Raw genomic sequence first — 5774 nt, 5'->3', positions numbered from 1 at the left:
AATGAATGTGGGGCTGGACATGTAGCTCAGTGGCAGAGCACTTGGGCCTACCCAAGCATGCACAAGGCCTTAGGTTCAATAGTACCTGTCCGTGTTTTGGCAAAACTTTATTAGTTTTGGTTAGCAGGCTTTTATTTGCCAACCACTGATACACAGCATAATCTTTAAACAGTTTGAGTTTGGCTGCCAAGATCTCTGTTCAAAGCTCCAGAGAAAAGTGTATTGTAAAGCCCAATTTTTTAAGGATGAAATTCCCCACAGTTCCAAAACAAATAGCTTGTAGAAAACCTGGGTATTACCAATATGTTCCCAGGCCATCTGGAAGATACATACTTCTAGTCAAATGCAATAAACTCTCTGCCCTTCTGGAACTCTGAATTTCTACAGCAGAGTTAAATCTTAGAAAAGACCTATAAAGTACATGCAAGCAACGGCCCTTTGTTCCAGCCTGTTTTTGTGACCTGAAAGATCATAACTCCATATTGATCACATGTTTATTTTCATTTTTATTTATTGATTTTTAAAACCATACAAACTTTTTATTCTTCAGTCATAAAGAGGTATCAAAATTAAAAAGCAAAAATTACAGGAGAAGACATAACAAAACTACTAGGAGCATCAATGGAAGTGAAAATGGTACCAGGCACAGGGCAATTATGAACATGGTAAGACACAGGGAGAACAGTGAGCATGTGATAAAGAGACTAGGGGAGAGGATCTGGTGAAATTTTGATCTTAGACAAGCACCTAGATAAAGAATTAATGGGACAAGACTTCTAAACCAAACTATTTGCTTAAGAGTCATCCTCGCCATTGGCGCTGTCTCTGTCATCCTCTCCTTCCTCAGCCTCTTTTTCTTCATCCTTGATCAACTCCAGCTGGTCCTCTGCCCAATCTTCATTTTCATCATCATCCAGTAGATCCCCTCCTCAGCAGAGTCATCCGCAGCACCCTCAGACTCCATCTTCACATTAGTCTCATCTTTCTTCCGGGAGGTGGTGGTCTGCTCCTCTTTGGTCTTACCATTCTTCATCTCCACTGCTTGTTTGCTCTGTTCCTTTTCAATTTTTTCCAGGCTTTCCAGCAAAGAATCCACTTTTTGTTTTATCTTGGTTAGCTCCTTCTTAATGGCCTGAAGGTCATCACCTTTCAACTTTCCAGACTTGGACACAGATCCCCGCTGGCCACTGTTAGAATTAAAGTCACTTGTGCCTCTTTGGGAAGTGTTTCCTGATACACGCTGGCGTTTTGAGGGCACTATAGTCCAAGGAACAGGAGGAGGAGGAGGAACACGTGCTGGTTAACTGTACATCCTGTCATAATAATCACGTTGAAAGTCATAGTCCAAGTCAAAAGAGGAGCTGAATAGAGGGGACAGAGAAGGATGTTCTGGTACTGACCCGTATATCTCCGCTGCAGATCATTTCACATCTGCTTTTCTCTGTTCACTTTTGGCTCTGCAGCCAGATTAATATCTAAAACCTGTTGAGCAATCATTCTGCCATCCCCTACAGCAGCCCGGATATTTCTCTCATTAACATACTGGACAAAGGCAAAGCCCATATGAGTGGAGCAACCCACAATTTTGCCATGCTTCTAGAAGATGGCCTCCACATCAGACTTCTTCACCACAAGAGTGTTCAGATTCCCAGGGAACACATGGGAATTCGTGGAGTGAGGATCTGTCTCGCTGGTAAAGTTGCTAGCCATCCTGTTTGAAGATAAAGTTGCTGACAGTGACAAAAACTGAAGCTGAAGATTTTAAAAAATCTCACAGGAGAGGGACGAGAGACGAGATTCAATTCCGAATCTCATGCTCCCAGGTTCTACATGGAGTTGACTGCTGCTTGAGGCCAGCAGCACGGCAGCAACTGCTCAGTCTCTGTCTCCTCACAAAATTGCCCCCATGTGTTTATTTTTAATCCTTCACTGTTTTTCCTTTTTCTCACTTTTTTCCTTTTTCTTATGTGAGCAGTTGAATGAGGTCCTTCAGAAAGATTCCATCATTTTGAGACAGAGACTTTGCTAAGTCACTGAGTGTCACAGGCTTGAATTTGTGATCATCTTGCCTCAGCCTCCCTGAGTGCTAGGATGACAAGTGTGTGCTACCATATGGGGCTAATTTTCTTTTCTAATCTTATATTTATGAATTCTTTCCTCTGTTTCAGGCTGTGTGCTCATGAACAGATTACTAAAATTCTCAGAGGATTCTTCCTCAATTAAAGGAAAACATAAACACATGCTCCTGTACCACCTCAGGACCAAATATAAGAATTATTGCCAGGAATATAGCTTAGTGACATAATTCCCACTTGTCAATTACAAGGTCCAGAGCTCAATTCTTGGTTTAAAAACAACAAGAAGCTTATAGTTTGAGGCAGGCATGGTGGTACATGTCTGGAATCCCAGCACTCAGGAGGCTGAGGCAGGAGAGTAGTCATAAATTCAAGGCCAGCCTAAACTACATAGAGAGACTGTTTCTAAAAGAAAAAAAAAATTCATATTAGTGAAGCTGGAAAAGTGGTGCACACTGTAACCCCCACACTCCAGAGGCTGAAGCAATCAGATACAATGTGCATGAACTCCACAGTAAGACCACATCTCAAAAAATAAAACTGCATACTAATGCAAAGGGATTTAGTTAGTATGTCAAAGTTCCACCCTATTGTTCATTAACTCTCTCACTCATCCCAGGCACCATTATTAGTAGTTCAATGTAACTGATGAGAAAATTGAGGTTCAAAAAGGCTCATTACTTGCCAAGTTTATGTAGAAGTGTCGGCAAGTTGAAATTAGAATTCATGTATATCTGACTCCAATGTCTATAAGGGCAGGCCTCGCCTGGTCTATGATTTGTGATTCCATGTCAGGAATGCTATTGTGTGCCCTCCTACTAGGTTAACTTATTGAATTATAATAAAAATGGCATTGCTATATGGTTTCTCAGTTTCCTTTGGATAAGGCCAGAATCTAGATGACCATACACATCAGCTCTGAGGTTGGTTCTGGAAACAGAAATGAGTCAGCAGAAATAACCAGATCTTCCACAAGCCAACACAGTTCAAAAGGCAAGTAGCAACATGGGAGCTGAAGGAGAAAACTCGGGTCATTCCCAGAGAAGCTGCACCAGTTGCAGGTACAAGAGACAAGTGGGAAGCTAGCCAAGAGAGATGACTTGAGGTCCAGAGTCCTGGAGAAGAGAAACAAGAGGAGAAGTCAGAAAGAGGCAAAATATCTTCAACATAGGCCAGAACATGGTTGGGTTGAGGAGAGTGTGGACTAGATTCTAGATGAAAAAGAGAAAATAGCACCGACTCTAACTGTGGACAGTGGCCAGACAGAGGTAATTGGAGGTGTCTTCATGACAGGGGTGAGGCTGGGGCTCTAGTTGCCCTTTAAGAGCCTGGTAGGGTGGAATGAAAATAAGTTTGCCCTGAGCAAGGAATAGGAAACTGGTACTGTGACTCCCTAGAATTTAGTAGGAAGCATCACTTTGGGGCCAATAGTTCCATGAGTGGTCCTGATCTTTACCTTCTCAGTAGGTCAAAAATTAGGTATCCGGTGTTCCTAACAAAGGATTTCCCTGAAGACTGGGAGTGTATCTCAGCAGTAAGGTAATCAGAACAAAACTAACCAAACTAAGACAAACGCAGAGGATGGCCCTGAATCTAATCAAAGGCCTGTAGACATAAGATATGGGAACATTTTGGGGCTAGGGAGATAGTTCAGTGGAATAAGTGCTAGCCTGGCAAGTGTAAAGTCCTGAGTTCAATCCTTGGTACCACCAAAAACAAAAAAAGACACAGGGAAAGTTTTTATAGACGGATGCCATGACAGGTGTTTTTCTTATAGAAACATCATCTTAGTGTTTTATAGCTGTGTCTATAAACTCTGGAAGATTTTTTTAATAGTTGGTACAATCTATTTTGGTAATTTATGAAAGTTTGTCTAGTAAAATGTACACATTGGTCAAAACACAGAATTTTCCTCAATGTTCTCTCTGCAGGAGCTTAAACATAAAAAGAAACAAAACAAAACAGGCCAATCAACTTAAACCTCTGAATTCTAGAACAGTCAGGATTACACTAAGCATTTTCTTTTCTTCACAAAGAGGACCAAGTCTCACCTTAGCATAAAGTCAACAATTAATTGAGGCTTTCTTGTTTTTTGTTGACTTTGGAATAGACCTTTGTAGTCTCTATACTCACTTCCCCTCTGGGCTCAGCACAAGTTTTAAAGCCCTACAGCTAAAAGGAATTCTGAATTCAGGGGAACCAGACCAAAATAAAACACTGGGATAGTAAAGGATAATTGTGAGACCATGCAACTGTGTGGTATTAATTTTCTAAAGCTCAAATAGAATGCAAAGCATGAGCTGACTTGTCAGGTAAAACATCTCCCTTACTAACAAAGCTGCTGGGGTGACAATTAGGGTGAGGCCTGCATGGGACTGGGGGTGTGCAGGAACTCTGATGAGACACTCCAGGGTTAATAATGACCCTGACTCTCAGAAGCTGCTTGGTAACAGGCCATTTGGAAGAACTGAATAGGAGTAAAGCAAAATCTAGCAAGGAAGATAACCTTTGTGGTCCCTTTCCTGTTAGAAATCCTTTCAAAGATAAAACCAGGAAGAAATGTCCAGGGACTGAGAGACTCTATAAAGGAAAGCAGTGGAAGTGCCCACAGCAAGCAGGTACTCAAAGTGGCTTTTAAATTCTCATTACTACATTAGTGTGCAACCACAGTCCTTTCCTATTTGAGGCCTCAAGAAATACAGGTCTCCTCAGGACAGAGAGCTGTCTGCACCTTGTGCCCAAGCCCTGGAGTGAAGGAGCAGCCATGGGAGCTCTGTTTCTCTTCCTTGCCAGCATGACTCCACATTGTCAGAGGAAAGGCAGCAATGTGCAGACTGTTTTTACTTTATTTTGTTTGAAGACTGGGAAACAGAAAGATTATAACCTATAACACTTTTTTTCCTAAATAAGAATGGAACAGATGGAGTGCAGGAAATCCACACAATTATTTTATTACACTTGGGTTACTACCAATATTTGCTCCTCAGAACATAAACACTGGAAACTTTAATGACAGGTGTATACAAGTGGGGGCTGGGGACCTAATGGATGCTCTCCTGACAGGCTCTTTGCCTTACAGCCAACCTGGCCAGTCTCAGGCAGTTATAAAGCAAAATCATAGACCCGCACAATTCAAGACAGGAAAGAGCCTTCCCCGAGAGACCATAGCTGTTATTTATAAATAAGAATTGTCAGTCCTGACAGGTAAACCTACCTGGAGGATCATCTCGCTTGCTGATCAAGGTGGGTCACAGTCCCATGAATACAGCAAGGTGCAGCAGCAAGATCATTGTCTGAGACCCCAGAAACCTAAGTCTTTGTATCTGGTCTACTACTTAGCTGCATGGTCATAAATAAGTCATTCTGCCTCTTTGAATCTATGACCTTATTTATAAAAATGGTTGTGGCAATTAAATACCTACTTGTCTGCTGGAATTGGTGGTTGTACAGGAAAAGTAAGAGAAAATGGGCTTGAAAATACAAAGCTCTCTAACAAATAATTCTGACAAAGAATCTACAAACTGTGGTACAGGGCTTCAGGGTAATTCCTGAGGGAATTTGACTGACCTTTTCAGATACATTACTTACATTATGTCAGTTACATTAGTTACATTTCCTGTTATATAAGTCTTACTTTATCTTGGTCTTAACCATCCAGCAAAAAAGTATGAAAACGAGGTATAAAAAGTAAAGCCACAT

General features: G+C 41.4%; 1 pseudogene; it reads right to left on the bottom strand.

Annotated features, from left to right (window-relative positions):
• Window positions 1-794: 794 nt before the first annotated feature.
• On the bottom strand, window positions 795-1710 carry LOC105742555 (annotated as a pseudogene).
• Window positions 1711-5774: the final 4064 nt, after the last annotated feature.

This window comes from Octodon degus, unplaced genomic scaffold (assembly GCF_000260255.1).
Source record: "Octodon degus isolate 3935 unplaced genomic scaffold, OctDeg1.0 scaffold00059, whole genome shotgun sequence".
NCBI lineage: Eukaryota > Metazoa > Chordata > Mammalia > Rodentia > Octodontidae > Octodon > Octodon degus.
The sequence above is the reverse complement of the archived record's forward strand: the minus strand, read 5'-3'. Positions and strand labels throughout refer to the sequence as shown.